Source organism: Diabrotica virgifera, chromosome 6 (assembly GCF_917563875.1).
Source record: "Diabrotica virgifera virgifera chromosome 6, PGI_DIABVI_V3a".
NCBI lineage: Eukaryota > Metazoa > Arthropoda > Insecta > Coleoptera > Chrysomelidae > Diabrotica > Diabrotica virgifera.
The window spans coordinates 66152737-66172830 of record NC_065448.1 but is presented as its reverse complement, the minus strand read 5'-3'; the positions used below and the strand labels follow the sequence as shown (position 1 = coordinate 66172830).

General features: G+C 34.8%; 1 protein-coding gene across 3 annotated transcripts in view; it reads right to left on the bottom strand.

The window, feature by feature from the left end:
- LOC114329157 (hemicentin-2) overlaps nucleotides 1–20094 on the bottom strand; it is an 869111-nt gene that overhangs the window by 90317 nt on the left and 758700 nt on the right. The window lies entirely within an intron of this gene.

Sequence of the window (20094 nt, the reverse complement as noted above, 5' to 3'; positions counted from 1 at the left end):
GGCAACTGCTAGCAAAAGATTAAGTTTTCAGTCTAATAGCACATATTTTAGTATTAAAAAAAATAATACTAAATAGGGAAATTCAAACGGAAGAAAAAAAAGAAGAAGAAAGTTAGCATGGGCAGCATTTCGCAAACTGAACTATATACTCAGAAATCAGCAAATTCAACTACATCTTAGATGTAAAGTTTTTGATGCATGCATTATCCCGATATTAACATATGAAGAACAAACATGGACAATCACAAAAAAGAATATGAACATACTCAGAGTCACTCAACACGCGATGGAAAGAGCAATGCTTGGCATATCACTTAAGGACAGGAAAACACATGGATAAGACAGAAAACCAAAGGTCACCGATGTGGTTCTAAAAATCACTAAAATTGAAATGGGAATACGCTGGACATGTAGCTAGGAGCGATCTTAACAAATGGCACAGAACAATTCTAAACTGGAGACCATACGAACACAAAAGACCCAGAGGCAGACCTCCTATGAGATGGACAGATGATCTGAAACGAACTGCCGGGAAAAATTGGCTGCAAGTAGCGTACAACAAAAAACAATGGAAAAGAAGACTTGAAGAGGCTTATGTTCAGATGTGGACGTGAATGGCTAGAAGAAGAAGAAGAAGAAGAAGAAGAAGAAGCACATAAAACAACATAAAAAAATGTCACTCTACATCCTACCAGATTGAAAATAATGGCAACCTTCTCTGGTTACACCTCCGAGGCTTCTACAAATTGCAAGTTATACCGGATGCTGAGACTAAAGAAGATGAGGAAATTTTACAATATATAATTCACGTCCCATCTGCTCAGCGCGGTAAAGTTCCAACGAGAATGGTTCCCTTCGTACTCCAATCAGAGTTAACATGTAAATCAGAAATGAATAAGCCATTTTCAATTGCGTTGCAACACGGAAATACAGCCGCATCATTATTCTAGTTTAATCAGGGAGTGCAGCAAGCACCTCTACTTGTTTCTAAACTTATAAGTCTCTCATCAGGAGGCACATATGCTGCATTCTCTGACCCGATCAGGACAAACCCCGACGTGCAGTGACGGATTGCAACGAACAAAATGGCAGTGATACCCTAGCGACAACTGCCAGCAAAAGACTAAATTTTCAATCTCGTAGCACATAAAACAACATAAAAAAATGTCACTTCTACAATTTCCAAGCCATAACAGATGCTGAGAGGATGCTTGCAAATTGTAGAAGACTCGGATGTTTAACCAGAGAAGGTTACCATTGTTTTCAATCTGGTAGGATGTAGAGTAGAGTGACATTTTTTGATGTTGTTTTATGTGCTATTAGATTGAAAACAGTATTTTGCTACCAGTTGCCGCTAGGGCATTATTACCATTCGTTCGTTGCAATCCGTCACTGCATGCCGGGGTTTGTCCTAGTCGGGTCAGAGAGAGCAGCATATGTGCCTCCTGATAAGAGACTGATAAGTTTCGAAACCGGTAAAGGTGCTTGCTGCACTCTCTGCTTGAACTAGAATAATGATGCGGCTGTATTTTCGTGTTGCAACGAAATTGGAAATGGTTTATTCATTTTTGATTTACCCAACCATTTTTAATTACGTTGCAACACGAAAATACAGCCGCATCATTATTCTAGTTCAATCAGGGAGTGCAGTAAACACCTCTACCGGTTTCGAAACTTGATAGTCTCTCATCAGGAGTCACATATGCTGCTCTCTCTGACCCGATCAGGACAAACCTCGACCTGCAGTGACGGATTGCAACGAACAAAATGGCAGTGATGCCCTAGCGGCAACTGCTAGCAAAAGACTAAGTTTTCAATCTCATAGCACTTAAAAAAACATCAAAAAATGTCACTCTATGTCCTACCAGATTGAAAACAATGGTAACCTTCTCTGGTTACACCTCCGAGGCTTCTACAATTTGCAAGTCATAACGGATGCTGATACTAAGGAAGATGAGGGAATTATACAATTTATAATTCACGTCCCATCTGCTCAGCGTGGTAAAGTTCCAACGATAATGGTTTCCTTCGTACTCAAATCAGAGTAAACAGGTAAATCAAAAATCAATAAACCATTTTAAATTTCGTTGCAACACGAAAATGCAGCCGCATCATTATTCTAGTTCAATCAGAGAGTGCAGCAAGCACCTCTACCGGTTACGAAACTTATTAGTCTCTCATCAGGAAGTACATTTGCTCCTCTATCTGACCCGACCAGGATAAACCCTGGCGTGCAGTGACGGATTGCAACTAACAAAATGGCAGTGATGCCCTAGCGGCAACTGCTAGCAAAAGACTAAGTTTTCAATCTAATAGTACATAAAACAACATCAAAAAATGTCAATTCGTTGCAATCCGTCACGGCACGCCGGGGTTTGTCCTGGTCGGGTCGGAGAAAGCATCATAATATGTGCATCCTGATGAGAGACTATGTTTCGAAACCGGTAGAGGTGCTTGCTGCACTCTCTGATTAAATTAAAATAATCATGCGGCTGTATTTTCGTGTTGCAACGAAATTAAAAATGGCTTATTCATTTTTGATTTATTTACATGTTTACTCTGATTGGAGTACGAAGGGAACCATTCTCGTTGGAACTTTACCGAGCTGAGCAGATGGGACGTGAAACTATAAATTGTAAAATTCCCTCATCTTCCAATTTTCTTTATTTTGAATCAATTTAATATTATGGAATAACTTTATTGACTACCAATATTAAAAAAGCTACATCACTATTATTATTTTAGTTTGTATATATTTGTGTAGTTTGTATTTTTTTAGAGAATTTTTCTCATAGGAAATCCAAAAAAAAAACAGAGAAAGATCTTCACGTTGCAATATTTATAAGATAATATAATTATATTATAACATATAATTCTGTCCTTGATGTTACTCTTGATTAAAGTTTACCCCCCAAAAATACACAAAATACCTTCACTTTTAGAATCCATTTTTTTAATTTTCTTTGTTTTATGCAATTAGAAATAACACTGGAAGCAATTTTAATTGCCCACCCCTCTTTACTCCCCCTCCATCCCACAAAAAAATATTATTTTGCTTTTATTTATTTTTTCAGGTGGGATGCAATCAATTTAAAAATCTCAAAACATTCAAAACATTTAAAGAATTCAAAAAAATGATATTTATCGGGTTTTGGTGACTTGCCCCATCTTATAGACTTCAAAATACATCAGATCAATGTTATTTATAGGTTATATATAATTTTAAGTAATTAATGGCTGGTTGCACCAACAGATCTTAAGCTCCAGCCTAGCTAAGCTCTACTTATAGATAGGGCCTCCTTGAATATTACTTACGTTGCACCATAATTTTAGATTCTTGCCTTATTATCAATTAAATATATTATTATATTATGGTATCCTTATTGTAATATCATATTATAAGTATATTATATTAGTTCTTATGATATTCTCGACTTAAGCTTAAGATCTGTTGGTGCAACCGGGCATAAGTCCTTTAGAACAATTAGAAACGGAAAAAGTAACGGAGTCCTTTAGGGCTTAGGGCAATCAAAAATGCGAGAAACAGGTTTACACCCATAAAAAAGGCCCTCCAAAAACCCCTATATTTTTGAGGGGTTTGAACATATTGCTCCCATTTCTAAATGTCCTAAAAGGCTCAGTTATTTTAACTCATATGTAACCTATAAACAAGCCTTAATCTATAATCTTCTGAAGTCTGCAAAATGGGCAAAATCCCCAAAATTCACCTAAAAACCACTTATTCGAATTTTTGAAGGTTTTGAAGGTGGATGGTGAAAATAACAAAAGATTAGACGCAGCCAACTCCAAAAACGTTATACGGTTTTTCGAAAAAAAATTTTTCAGGTTATGTACACTTAACCAACGGGACCATAAAATATAGATATGTTTTGTAGAAGCCTTACCGTAATGAGTGTGAATTTTTTGAAATTTTTAAATTAATAGGTAGACTAAACAAAAATAAAACGAAAAAATCACGTTTTGAGAGTGGGGGTTAAAAAAGCCTTATTTTCAATTACATAAAATATAAAAAATAAAAAATATTGAATTCTGAAAATGGAGGAATTTTGCCCATTTTAAGGTACCCTTTAATTATCGAGTCAAAGAAAAATGAACAATAGACCTGAAACAACTTATGGAATTTAACGAAACTGTGAAAATGAAAATAGTGCTTTATGACAAAATGCTAAAAAATAATATTAATATTTGAATAATGTATAAAAAAACACATAATAAAACAATAAACGAATTATTAAAAAACAAAATAAAAATAATACGAAACCAAATATATGTGTCTATAAAAATAATATTAAAATTCTAACTAACATTCTGATAAGAAGAAATTTCTGACGGTGAGACTACAATCAATCAAAAATTATTCTGGTTAATTGTTGTTTGCCCTCGCCAAAGCCATTTAAAAAATATTAAAAAATTATCATTATGTATAAATTCTATTGAAATTTAATTGGATGTTCGGATAATGACCACAGGAACTATCCATATGAATACTATAATTTTCAATAATTAAAGTAAATAAATTGTAAGTCCACTTAAATAATCGCCATTCGATTACTATCATCGACCACTTACGTTCAATCTCGGTTAATTTAATTAATCGCGGCAGGTAAAGTAAAATTATTATTTCAGTACAATAAAGTGTTACTTTACTGCCTTAAATGAGGGCAAATGGGTACAGTAATGAATGACTCTAGTGACGGTTGGCGATAAAAATATTTTTTATTCTATAAATACTATAATAATATAAATAAAATAATATAAAAATACTATAATTTTCAATAATTAAAACTATATAACTATAATAGGGAATTTGTTAATGACGTTATGTAACTCTCAGTAATACTGATCCATTCATTAAAGTTAGAATTAACAGCCGCGCCATCTTGTTTTCATTACCTCTACAATTAATCCAATTTAGGGTTATTGAGAGTTGGCAAATGCACTTCCATTTGCATTTCACCAATATATTAAACCTCATTGAAACATAAACAATATTCTAACAGATCTCGTATCTCCTGGAACTTGGATCTTCTGCCAGCTATTAAGCGGCTATTTGTACCTAGGGCCGGTTTTAAGACTATTTTGTTACAAATAAGATCAACGTTATGGAGAAAATCAAGATCGGAAGAACCTAAGAAAACGAATGACAAGATAAAGGTGCTATAGAATATTGCTAACAGGAAACCTCCCCCAATTTAAAGAAACAGAAATAGACGGAATAGAAATTTTTGACAAATAATAACATGGAATTAAGGATTAAGCCTAACTAAGGTAAAAAGAACTATCAAAACCCTAAAGAACAAAAGTCTCGGCTGCATACCAAAACAAATTGATTAAAACCGAATCGGAAAGCTATTCCGTTTGACAAATAAAACGTTTGAAAGAACATTGACTGCAGAAAACTTACCGACAGAACGGACTCAAACATAATATATATGCGATCAATATCGAAGGATCAGCATTATATCGTCTATAGCCAGACTGTATGGGGAGACCATAAAGGAAAAATTAGAACCAAGCACTCAGACCAAACAAAGCTTCCCGTGTTCCCAGTCCACTTCTGAATCCAAACTGTGTGGCGCTTATGTCTTCTTCTAATTTATTAAATATTCTTTTGTGAATAATTTTAAAAAATACTTTTATTGTGTGGCTCATCATTGCTATAGTTCTGTGATCTGAACTCTTTTGGCGTTATTCGTCTTCGGGATTGTGACAAAAGTAGAGGAGAGCGATTTTTTGGTATGATGCCTGTTCTATAAATTGTGTTAAAGAGGTTCACCATTATTTCAAGTGTGTCGTCGTCTATAAGTTTCAACAGTTCTACAGGAATTTCATCTGGTCCTGCAGCTTTACCCCCTTTTGTGTTCCTTCTAGCATATTCTATCTCGCTTTTTAGGATTTCAGGCCCTGTTGTGTCGTCTGTAGGTTCTGCCACTGTTATTTCTGGTCTTTCGTCTGAAAAAAGTTCTTCAATGTGTTCTGTCCATCTTGCCAGTTTTTCGTTTAAATCTGTAATTATTTTACCTTTTTTGTCCTTTACGATGGATGCTTGTTTCACTTTTTTACCTGTTATTTCCTTGATCTTTTTATGCATGTTAAAACTATCGTATTTTCTTTCGTATTCTTTTATTTCCTTGCAGTTTTCCAGAACCCCCTTCTCTTTGACTTCTCTAATTTTTCTGTTAATCTCACGGTTCACTTCTTTGTATTTTGTCTTGTTGGTTTTATTTCTTCGCCTTTCCTCCATTAGGTACAAAATTTCGTTTGTCATCCATTGCTTTTCTTAATTTTGCTTGGAGCTAAGGAGCCTTCACCAGCTGTCATAAGGGCCTTTTATATCCCCATCCATTTGTCCTCTACATTGCCTGTGTTCCTAATTTTTGCAGCGAGGTTTCTAAGATTGTTGTTTACCTGTTCTCTTGTCCTTTGCAGTATAGTTGCGTCTTTCAGTTGCTTAACGTCTATCTTTTGTTTAGCTGCATTTTTCTGTAGTTTCTTGAATCTTATATTTACTACAGCCACCACCGGATTTTCCTACCTGGAAAACTGGTACGATTAGCAAAGGTGAGCACGGAGAACGCTTCCGCACGAATCAGAGTTGGCAGCAACACGTCGGAGGAATTCCTCATTGACACCGGACTTAGACAAGGAGATCCTCTCGCCCCCTTGTTGTTTAACTTCGCACTGTAACATGCAGTAAGGAAAGCTCAGCCACAACTGACAAACGGATTTGCCGCCCAAGGATCAAAAATACTATTAGCCTTTGCGGATGACGTGGACACAATTGCACAATCCACCAGAGATGCAAAAGAAGTTTTCACGTTATTCGAGAACGGAGCCAAGAAAGTTGGTCTTAAGGTCAACGAGGACAAGATCAAGTACATGGTGGTTATGAAGAACTTAAGACCAAGGGTTAGACAAAACGTAACAATTAATGAATACAATTTTGAAGTCGCCAAAGAATTTAAGTACTTGGGAGCGATCATAACATCTGAAAATAACTATGAAAAGGACGTGGCAGCCAGGATTATTGCAGGAAACAGGGCATATTACTCGTTAAGGACCCTACTTGAATCCAAAATACTCTCAAGACTAGCAAAAATAAGAGTATATAAGACAATAATTCGTCCCACAATAACGTATGGAAGCGAAACCTGGACTCTGAATCAGCGGGAAACAACAAAATTACTGGTACTTGAAAGAAAGATACTGCGGACTATCTATGGGCCTTGCAGAGAAAAGACAACAGGAGAACGAAGAAGAAGACACAATGGTGAACTCCAGACAATATACGGAGATGAAAACATAGTACGCTACATTAAATCAAACAGAATACGATGGGCGGGTCACGTACTAAGATCAAGTGACGAAAGACTTCTAAACGCCACATTCTGGGAAAGGCCCGATGGAAAAAGGTCAGTTGATCGCCCAAGAAAGAGATGGAAGGACGCAGTAGCCAGCGATCTACGCAAAATGGGAGTACAGCAATGGGAAATAGCTGCTCAGGACCGGCAACAATGGAGGGAAATAGTAAACGCGGCCAAGACTCACATAGAGTTGTAGAGCCAAATTATGATGATGATGACCACCGGATTGTGATCCGATTCTATATCAGTGCCTGGATAGGTTTCTGTAGACGTGATGGGGTTTTTTCCACATTCCCTACTCCGTTCAAAATATTCCTGGAAAAAACCGTGAAACTACTGAAAAAATTTGCGAAAGAATGGGCATACAAGTAAGAAACGAATACCTATAAACCTAACCTAAGTTTTGCTGACGACCAAATGGTGATCGCACAAGACAAGCATGACCTCATCTTTATGATAAGAAAACTGTAACAGAGATATACAAAGAGTGGAACGGAAGTAAACTTAATAAATAAAATTGAATAGCGAACAACGGATAACACAGAAATAAAAGAGTTGAAAATAGAAGAAGCTAAACAAGTCAAATGAACAGACAACTACAAGTATATAGGTTTTGTAATGTACATATCAAACAAAGGAACAATTGAAGAAGATATAAAAATAGACTAGCACAAACAAATGACTGCATACGAAAATTGATCCCAGTACTATGAGAGAAGAAGACCAGTATGAAAACAAAATTTAGGGTATATAACACCCTGGCAAGAAATATCATGACTTACACGACATGTGTGAAAATTGGATATTAAATAAGAAAACTAAAAACAAAGTAAGAGCTACCGAGATGGAATTCCCACTACAGAGTAAGAAAAAAAATGGAATAAATATCATAAAAAAGAATGCGAATGAACTCTGATATCATAGACTACAAAGAAGGGAAGATATTAACTTTATAAGGACATATCAGAAAATCAGACAAGAAACGTTAGATAAACAGAGTAACAGAGTGGAGCCTAATATAGAGGAAGAAGAGATCTGCCAAAGATGGGCGAAGCAATGGAAAGACGAAATCTGCAAGAACGAGACTGGCAAAATGCGCTCACGGACAAAAATGTTGCATATTTTGTTAACGTGTGAAATGAAATTTTTTGTGCTGCCCCCAGTATCACAGAAACAGGATTTCTTTTCCATATGCGATGTTTTAAAGTATCATTATATAGTCCATGTGGTGAGACCGCTCCCGTCTGGAAAAATTTCTGATTCGGTTTCTTTGTGGATTCCTATTTAAAAATGTCCTCTTTAAATAAATATGAAGGGTGCCGGACGGAATTTTTGGGCAGAAATTGGTTAAACAATTTTTTTAAACAAATACAAAAGATCACGTTTTTTGCTCCATAACATATAATTTTAAGTTTCGTGGGTATCTAAACAAGAAAGGTATTTTGTAAATTTTCTCAAAAATTGATATTTTTCGAGTTATAAGCGATTTAAAATCGGAACAATGCGAAAATAAGCATTTTCGAGGCTTAAAAATTTATATTTACATTAGTATTTTTGAGGTTGCCATATACGTAAATTGAAGTTTAAACATTTAGCTTCAAGATTCTGAAGAGTGATAGCCCCTAACCTTAATTTAAATCGTTGTTTTTTAATTGTTAAATATGCATGTCCATCCGATTATTTGCCGGTGCGGCGCGCTCTATTCCAAAAATCTCCTATTTTCTCCCGAAAAATATTTTTATAGATTCTTTGGGACATTCTTAATAAAAAAAGTTTCTTGACATTTTTCTCAAAAGTTAATCGTTTTAAAGTTATAACCTATTTAAAAACTGAAAATACGTTTTTTTTTCATTTTTCGGATTTTACATCGCTTATAGCTTTAAAACTACTAACCTTTGAGTAAAATGTCAAGAAACTTTTTTTATTTAGAATATCCCAAAGAAACTACAAAAATATTTTTCGGAAGAAAATAGATTTTTGAAATAGAGCGCGCCGCACCGGCAAAAAAATCGGATAAACATGCATAGTCGAGGAAATGAAGCTGAAAAAATGGCAAAACCTCGCACTTTTTTCGGCCAGCATCGATTTGTACAAAAATTTGGAATTAGCCTCAATACACCCTCTAGTTCATTTTCTATATTGAGCCGTTGTACGCTTTTGGTTTTTTAAGGGTGAAAACTACCCCTAATTGTAAAAAATTATAAAATAACATTTTAAACTTTAATACTGACAACATTTTTTTCTTATAAGTTACATAATGATTGTTTTATGCTTTAAGATATACTATCATAATATTTCAACCATTAAAACCACCTTGGTTGGAGCTATATATAAAAAATTTACTTATACTAAAGGAATAATTTCGGCATGCATCGATTTACATAAAAATTTGGGGTTAGGATCATCTTTCCCTGTAGTTCATATTCTATATTATGCTTAAGGGCGTTGATTATTTTTAGGGGTGTAAACTACCCCTTATTTTCAAAAATTATATAAAAACATTGTAAACTTTAATATGGGTAAAATTTGGTTTTGATTGGTTAAATAATGAATCTTTTATACTTTAGGATATATTATCATAATATTTCAACCCTTAAAAACCACCCTTATTATCATTACAATTTTTACAAGTAGATATTTTAATAGATTATACAGAAAAAAAGTAGAATTAAAAAATTACAAAAACATTTATTTACGCAAAAATACAAATTTACAAATATGTACAAATACAAATAGAAATAGTTTTTAAGTAATCTTCCAGTATACGAACCTTTTCTGTGGTATTATACATACATTGGAAATTATCCATAAGCGGACTATCCGAATTTTTCGAAAAAAAAAAATCGTTCTATAAACATAGCTCCTTCATTTTTGACGATTAAAGGTTTTTTCAAAAATGACTTTGTAGAAGTTTTGAAGAGTTATAAGAACGTGTAAACTAAATTCCGTAAGATCCCTTAGTCTTTAATTAGGGTGGGTTTAAAGGGCTCGAATGAGGGGGTATTTGCTCGTAAATAGAGGTTTAAATGGCTATATCTCGCTAACTGTTCACTGTAATGAAAATCTATGTACAAGGGAATTTTATTTATTAAAAAAGTACAATTTAGTAATGTATTAATTTTTTCGTATCTCCAGTATTTTAGGAGATATTTTGAAGTAAAAAGTAAAAAATGAAAAATTCACAAAAAATTTATTTTTCTTTAAACTCCAATTTTTTTTTAAAATTAGCTCTTTTAAATAAGTCAAACTTCTTGGGTGTACTGATAATACAAATATAAAATGAATTACAGAAAAGTGAAGACCAATTTTTAATTAAGGGGTTGGGGGTTGTTTTCACTAATTTTTTCATAGAGAAAAGCAGGTACCGTCTTTTTTTGATCATAAGTCGCTTAATTTTCAGGCCAAAAAGTTTTAATTATTATTTTTTAAAAGGCCTAACTGTATACTTGAAAAAAAATTATTTAAATTTTCCTCGAAAAATGCAAAGTTTTTCAGTTATTTTACTTTAAATATTTCAAATTATGCATTTGACGAAAAAAGCTAACTTTTAACATGCCGTACCTCGGTTTGTATTGGTCTTAAAAATATTACAGGAAGTAATTTGGTTTGTGTTACTAAAAGATACAATTTTGATAACTACACTTGTTTTGATTAAATGCATATTTTCGAGGTATTCTCAAAAACCCTCTAAAAAGTCGATTTTTTCATCGAAAAACTGTTACTTTCAAGCGCGAATAACTCGAAAAATATTTTTTTTCTTAGAATTACAATTTACATCGATTTACATGGTTAAAAAGTAATAAAAAATTCCCGCCCCCGAGATGGGGTGGCAACCACCCCCAAGGTTTTAGCGTACAGCGGCATGATATAAAAAATTATCCTTGGACTATTCCCTACCTTCTGTGAAAATTTCAAATTTCAAGTTTCAAGTTTCGTCCATGCTGGACCAAAAAAATTGCGAGCCAAAATGCTTCATTTCTTCGACTAGCATATTTTAACAATTAAAAAACAACGGTATAAATTAAAGTTAGACGCGATCACTCTTCAGAATCTTGAAGCTGAATGTTTAAAATTTAAATTAATTATCAGGCAATCTCAAAAATTGTAATTTAAATATGAGTTTTTAAGCCTCAAAAATGCGTATTTTCGCATTTTGCAGATTTTATATCGCTTATAACTCGAAAACTGTAAATTTTTTAGAAAAATTACAAGACACCTTTCTTATTTAGAATGATCCAAGAAACCCAAAAATATATATTTCAGAGCAAAAAAACGTGATCTTTTGTAGTTGTTTAAAAAAATTGTTTAAACAATTTCTGCCCAAAAATTCCGCCCGGCACCCTTCAGATTTGTTTAAAGGTGACATTTTTGAATAGGAATCCACAAATAAACCGAATCAGAAATTTTTTCAGACGGGAACGGTCTCACCACATGGACTAATAAATGGTATAATCGGATTTAAATTTGATATGGGCTATTTGGTGGCCAATAAAATTTTTAAATTGAATCTCATCAATGTCAGTATTCACTATTCTATCGACATGAAGACCTGCGTTATGGTGCATTAACACGAATTTGTTATCCGGTATGGCTGGCAAATGGCAAAACATGATCTACTAAAATGCCATGTACAAATGTACATATCAGCTGCCATTCATCCAATCACCCCACAAGTTCGGTACCTCCTTTCGAAGAAATACCACACCATAACACTATGCCGCCACCACCAAAATTAACGCTCTGTGTGAGATTACATCTGGTATACCATTCATCATATGGAAGCAAAATTGACAAAACTTCGTCTACAGAAGAGTTTGCGAACAGTACGACAGTTGCAACCTCATACAGGGCGTTAGTTTTGGTGATGGCGACAGAGTGCTACGGAGGGGTATTGCTTTGAAAGGACATACCAAACACGTGGGGGTGATTAGGCGAATGCTAACTACTGGCATGTCCATTGAAAATATTTTAGATCATGTTTTGCCATCTGCAAGCCTCATTGGATATAACATATTGGTGCTAATGAATGTCTTAATGTCGCTAGAGTAGTGAATACTTACCTTGATGAGATCCAATTTAAAAAATATATTGGCAGCATGTAGCCCAGATCAAATTTCAATCCTATTATAGCATTTATAAAACACTTTAAAACGTCGAATTCGGAAAATAAATCCTATTCCTACGATACTGGGAGGCTAAGGAAGGCAGCACAAAAACTTTCATTTCACCTGCATATGCAATATTTTTGTCCGTGAGTATATAAAGAATTGGAGAGAACTGTTGGGTAAAAGCATAAAGTGAAAACTGTAGAACTCCTTAATATAGTGTTATAAATAAGTGGAATATGATAAACAGATTTTGTGTAACCAAAATTCGAAATATAAATGATAACAAAATAAAACACATGTGGGTATTCTGGCAAAAGTAAGATAATGCTAATATAAAATGGAAATGAGAGCACAACTTATATATTATTTCAATTCGTCTAGAGGACCACAAACCACGTTACACCTTCGTTAGGGATCATCCGTACGTAAGAGATTTATGGTCCTCTCTTAACGAATTGAAATACAAGATTTCTGCCATTTTCATTTTATATTAGTTTACTCCTATTTGAGAACCAAGAATTCGTTGTAATTTTTTCCTTGATGAATAGACAGTTAGTGAAGTGCAAATCGCAGACTTCCTTGAATCTTCTTGCATTCGTCGTTAGTTTGGTTTGCAAATAAAGAAGCCAAGAATACAGTCGTAACCAGAATCTAGTCTAGTCTAGTAGAAATAAAACTTCGAATTGTTGGATATAACCAAGGCAAGTTTTCACAAGCCAGGTTGTATACACAGGCATACGGCCTGTAGAGATCAGTAATGCGTCACCAGGAAATGATACATAGATAGATTTAGAGAGGTGGCTTTCTGGCCTATTCAACTGCAACCTTTTCAGATCTATTGTGGTCCTCTAGTCCTATATAACATTCTCTAGCCTAACCCTTTTTAAAAAGCTTTGATACTGAACCCTCCATGTAGCTATTTGCCGTTGGATTTTGTTTTCCTAATGCAAAGAACCGCATATTTGCCAGACTGTCACAATGACATAAAATATGCTTTGCTGTTTCTTTTTCCAGGTGACAGAATCTGCATAGGTCTTCATCTGAAAAATCCATCAGCTTTAAGTGCCTATTCAACTTACAGTGCCCTGTTAGCAGACCTACTATGGCTTTAACTGTTTTCCTGTCTTTGCTTATTAGGTCTGCCGTAAATTTTATCGAATGCTCTGTAATGAACTGTTTCGCCTTTAACCTGGTGAATTCCTCCACCATTCCAAAGATTTGTGAGCTACCCACTTTCTTGTAGTTTTTCTTGTAACTGCCTTTGAAACGCCGCAAAAGGGTTCCGGTCCAACAAATGGCATTGATGAGCCTTGTTTGGCCATTTCATCTGCTTTTTCATTGCCCTTATGACCCTCGTGTCCCGGTACCCAGGCTGCCGTAACCTTGCTAAAATCTCCTAGTTTATTTAGGGCCCTCACACAATCCCATACTAGCTTAGAATTTACATCTACAGTATTGAGTGCCTTAAACGCTGCCTGACTATCTGTAAAGATGGCAACTGAACGGGGCGTTCTTTTCTGTTTTTCTATTTCTTCCACGCAGTCATGGATTGGCGTTATTTCCGCCTGGAAAACTGTGACATCCTTTGATAGACTAACCGGGAACTGAATTCCTTGATTTGTCCCTACTATGCCGGCTCCCACACCTTCCGATGTTTTTGAGCCATCAGTGTACCAGGTAGCAACAGCCTGTATGGGTACACCTTCCTTCCAGTCTTCCCTACCTGGTATATTAATTTTGAACTTATTGTCAAACCTATATCTCGTTGCTGTTGTATCGATAGGCTGCCCCATCACTAGAGAGCGGAATATATGCAAAGTGCATAAAGATGTATTGATGTGATCTTGATTTTTGATATGAGATAATATTCTTATATGTCACTTAATTTAATCAATGTATTAATACTAATCTAATTAATTAACCAGATCACATATCAATATGTTTTCAATCTCAGGGCGAATTATAAATTAATTACTTACTTTCGTGGCTTCTAAATATTTCTTAATGGTTCCTAATCGGGATAGAAAAGAAAAGAGTAAAAAAAATACACATATGGGTTACAGTTATAATCAAAATATTTTTTATTTTATTTAAAAGGCAATCAATGCTTAATATTTGCTATTTCTTATTATTCTTAAACATAACATTTACAAATGGGAATCTTATTTCCTTTTGGTTTTCAATTGAAAGTTTTTATTAACATTTAACTATTAGGAGTTATTAGGAACAACTCTATTTAAGTTTGATGAAGCTTTTCTGATATAATTGATTATGTTATTCAAATTTTTTATGTGGAATTTAATACGAAAAAACCCATACATTCATGTCCAAACAAATGAGACTGACCTTTTCCTGGTGAACTGAAAATGTCCTCACACAAAACCCGTTTCCTGCTATCCTTGGCTGCGATCAAACCTCGTCCTGGCTTCCAGTAATGTTCTCCTTTGAAAAACTAGCTCGAATAGATCTCGTTCATGTTTCTGTCGTGATGCTGTGTTCTACCTTTTTCGAAACTGCTATCAGCTACCGGGACACTCTTGGCTCAGTAGGTTCTTTTACTCTCGACCTGGCCTACTTCTCGTTCCACGATAGATACTCCACACTCACGGAACTACACCGGCTTTCTCACTCTCCGTACACTACCGTCTACTACTCGACTTCACTTCTCGACAGCTCAAAAACATTCTCATCTCACTTTGTCATTCATTCACCTACTTTCTAAATATCCCTTCCAGATTCACAAATCAATCTTCCACCACCAACTCTCATTCGCAGTATTCCCCAAAACCAATTTTTAATCTTTCTAAATATGCTTAATGGATTTCAAAAGAAAATATTTAATTCCCATTCTAAACTTACTTTCTATTATTTACAAATTTTAATGACCTATTCTCTCTTTCAAATGAGTCTTATTCAGCATAGGCTAATGATCGAAACCTTCCGCGAAAAACGATAATGAACTATCATCTATTTCACTGAGTTTTATTTAGCATAGGCTAATGATCGACCTTCCGCGAAGAAACGATAATGGTACGCGTCATTCACTTTGTTTATTCTAAGCACATTGTTCCGAGTTTCGTACGCTTATTCTAATCACTTCTTAAAATTACATATAACAATTTGTTGTATACAGGTTGTTCTAAATTTATATGCCCGTGGTTGAGAAAATTGAAAATATTTTATATTAAAGTGAATTTTGTTTATAGTTATCAAATTTTAATTTTTATATCAAATAGAAATATAACAAATCCCCGCCTTGTATTCGATAAAATTTATCTGCATTTTTAAATAAATTTTCTCGAGGCAAAACCAACTCCCTGTATATTTCCTTACTTTAATCTATGTCTTATACCCTAACTTACTATCTACTTCATGTAATTCTGTCTTTTATTCGTGATATTTGTATACATCGTGAATATTATAAATTCCTCGGATCTTTTCCGAGTTCCTGTGCCTCAACTCATAACTATTTATCCCATTTTCATTATTCACGATGTACGGGCCTTCGAAAACAGGCATCAACTTTGCGCAAATGCCCCCAGGAAGATTTGATACTCGTAATGCCCTCACGAGTACTTTTTCACCCTTTTGGAAAGTCACTGGTCTTCTTGTTCTATTTTGTTCCTGTCTTTGGATATATTTTTCGTTGCTTCGCCGTAATCTTCTCTGTACGGTTTCAATCACCTGTTGATATTCTTTTGGCTCTTGGTCTTCCCATGGCCTTATCGGCCATACACCCTTCATGATGTATTCTGGGGTCTCTTTTGTTACTGTGCTCGGAATTGTATTTAGATACCTTTCTATTTCCGCCATTTTCCTGTCCCAGTGGCGATGTTGACCATCTGTTGCAATGCGAAGAAATTTCGTCACTTCCTGTATGAATCGTTCCGAAGGATTACTCTGTGGATGCCTGATGCTGACAAAATTTGTCTCTATTCCTCGTTCTCGAAGTTGTCCCTTGAAACGATCATTTCGGAAATACGTTGCATTGTCCAGTAGAATCTTTTTTGGTGTTCCTACTATGGCTATAAAATTGTCGATTTTTCTTAATATTTCCTGCCCCTTTGTGGTGCGGCAACTATATAATTTTACGTATTTTGAAAACACATCCACCATTACCAGAATATGTTTGTTCCTTTTAGTGGTCATAATTAGATCGCTTAACATATCTATTGCTACAATGTCTAGTTTGTTTCGGGCTTCAATATTTTTGGCAACATTTTCGTTTTTGAAATTCCGACTCTTATATTTTTGACATACATCGCACTTCTGGGTAATTTCCTTTGCAATGCGGTAATCCTGTCGGCTGATGTAATTTTCCCTAAAAACGAGCCAAACTTTTCTGCTACCGATATGCCCATTGTCCTCATGTAATTTCTTTATTATCTTTTCGGCCAATGTCTGTGTCACTAAATATAGTTCCTTTCCGTCTATTCTCTTAAAATATATGTCATTTTCTACTTCCGCTCTTCTTTTCTCTCTTTCCTCTAGGTCTTCTTGGTTTGTCCTTATCTCATTTAACGAATATATCCCTTCTTCTTGTATTAATCTATTTAGTCCCACCTGTAGAGTAATTGTTTCCTTTTTTCCCGTGTCCTCATCCCGTGTTAGAGCGTCGGCTATTATGTTGTCTTTTCCTTTTATATATCGGAACTCAAAATCATACTCCTGTAATAATAGAATGCCTCTATGTATTCTATTATTTACTAATCTATTCTTCATGATATGTACTAAAGCTGCATGGTCTGTTTCGATTGTGAATTTTGCTCCCAATAAGTAAAACCTCAATTTGTTTACGCAATATAGTACACTGGCAAACTCCAATTCTGTAACACTATATTTTCTCTCATGTGTTTTAGTCACTCGCGATATAAAACATATCGGCACTTCTTGGTCGTTTTGTATTTGAGACAGAACTCCTGCAAATTTTTGTATGGACGCATCAGTTCGGAGTATAAAAGGTAAATTGTAAATGGGGTGGTATATTTTCGTTCCTTTTGCGAATTCTCGTTTTAATGTTTCGAAAGCTTCCTCCTGTTCTTCTTTCCAATTCCATTTTATTCCTTTTTTAAGCAACTTTATCAGAGGGATTTCCTTTTGGCTCAAATCGGGAATCAGTTTTTTAAAATAATTAATCGTGCCAAGAAAACCTCTCAATGTTTTCAAATTCGTTGGTCTTGGGTATTCATCTATGAGCTTGACTCTGTCTTCGGATAATCTTACTGTTTTGGTGTCCAATTGAAAACCCAAATAAATGACTTCTTTTTGAAAAAATTGACATTTTTCAATGTTTAATTTCAATCCCGCTGTGTCCAATTCTTCCAGAATTATTTCTATGTGTTTCAGATGACTCTGAGTGTCTTGTGAAAAAATTAATAAATCATCGATATAATGAACTATGAAATCTTCGTGGCGATTCAAAATGGTATGTAGAGCTCGGACGAGTGCAGCACAAGCACTCTGCAATCCAAACGGCACTACCTTAAACCGGTAGACAATACCATCAATAGAAAAAGCGGTGTAGTTTCTACACTTTTCAGCTAACGGTATCAACCAAAAACTGTGTTTTAAGTCAATTTTCGAAAATATGTGTGACCCGGTGATTCTTCCAAAAATGGCCTCGATGTTTAGAGGTGATTCATATTGTGATACAGTGTGCTGGTTGATATTCCTGGCATCTAAACATAATCTCAATTCTCCACTGCTTTTCTTTACTATCACAATCGGGTTAACATACGGTGAATCACATCTTTCGATGATTTGATCTTCCAACATTTTATTTATTTCTTCTTTCACCTCTTGTCGATACTTGTATGGAATCGGGTAAGTCTTTGATCGAAAATTTCCCAAGTTTTTCACCTCAAATGAATGTTCGTACTTTTTAGCCACTCTGTTTTCCTCATTGATCAAATTTTCGTAGTTTCTTAACATCAACCGCAATTCTTTTTCTTTCCCTTCTCCACATATCAATTTTCTGTCTTTTTTCTCAGATTCTTCACACATGTTTACCGTGCATTCTGCATCCTCGTTTGCATATACCTCCTCTTCAAATACCACTGTTTCAATCATATTCTTTTCACTTTCATTTTTTAGCTTTATTTCTTCTTCTCCTGAGCCCGTCTCTTCTTTTGAGGAATCCCAAGTTTCCTTTGTTTCTGATACTCTCAAATTTTCTTCTTCTGGGCTCAACTCTTCTTTTGAGGAGCCACAGGTTTCATTTTCTTTTATCTTTTTCTGACCTTTTCTCCTTTTTCTTCTTTGTCCTTGCTTCGCTGCCAAATTCATTTCCACTGTTTGTTCTTTACCTGATTCGTCAGTATTTTGTTTCTCATGTTCCTTGTCCTGTTCTTTTTCTTTTTCTTCTGTTAGTTTCATCGTATTATTTTTAAAATCTATCACTACATGTTTTTCTGCCAATTCGTCCACTCCTACTATCATGTCATGCGACATGTTTGGCATTATTACACATTGTAGTGCATACATATTCTTACCCAGTCGTACCATTACTCGTATTCCTTCATTTATAGTTGCCAATGTCCGTTTGTTTGCGCCCACTAAATTTACCCTAGGTATTTTGTAAATTAAATTTGTTAAGTTAACTTCTTCTATTAGTTTTCTGTTGACCAATGTTATTTCAGATCCAGTGTCTATCATAATTTTAATTGGTTTCTCGTTGATAAATCCATCCACAAATTTTAAATTAACTCCATTTTTCTTTTCGTTGTTTCCTGCCAATTTAATAAACTCCTTGGGGTGACAAAAGATTCCTGTTTGATTTTTGGTTTTTAGTGAGCGCCGTCGTGAAAAGACGCCGGTTGCTCATCGTTGTTTATATTTTCGTCATAATGTCTCTCTCCGTCATATTCATCTGTCTGGGTATTATTTACTTCTCTTCTATTTTCTCTTGGTCTGTCGGATCTGTTTCGGTTTTCTCGATATCCCTGTTCATTTTGTCTACCATTATTTCTGTTTTCTTGATTTGAGCGTGTGGTGTTTCTATTCTGGTATTCTCGATTTCTGTCCTCATTCCATTGCCTATTTCTTTGTTCATAATTTCCTCTTCCGTTGTCTCTATTTTCGTTTTCCCTTCTGGGATTAAAATCTCGTCTTGTATAGTCTCTCCTATTTTGATTTCTATCTCTGTAATCTTGTGTTTCTCGGGGCCTGTAATCTTCTCGCGACCTTCTTGATTTTCTTTCTCTTAGACGTGATTCTCTTATTTGTAGGAATTGGCATAAACTATCTATGTCTTTGTAATTTTGCAATGTGATATGGTCTTCCAGCGTTTCCTCGAAATGTCTTGCAATCAGTTCGACTAATTGTTCCGATGAGTAATTATATTGTAAATGTTTTGCATTATTGTAAATTTGCAAAGCATATGTCCTTTCTGATACACCCATCCTATCATTGTATTTCCCATTTTGCAATTCCTTGTTAATTTCCAATTGTTGGACTTTTCCCCAGAAATAATTCAAAAATTTTTGTTCAAATTGTTGCCAATTGCCGAATTCTTCTTCTTTGCTATCGAACCATAGGCTTGCTTCATATTTGAGATGGTTTCTGATAGTTTCTTTTGCTGTTTCGAAATTTCCGATGTGCTG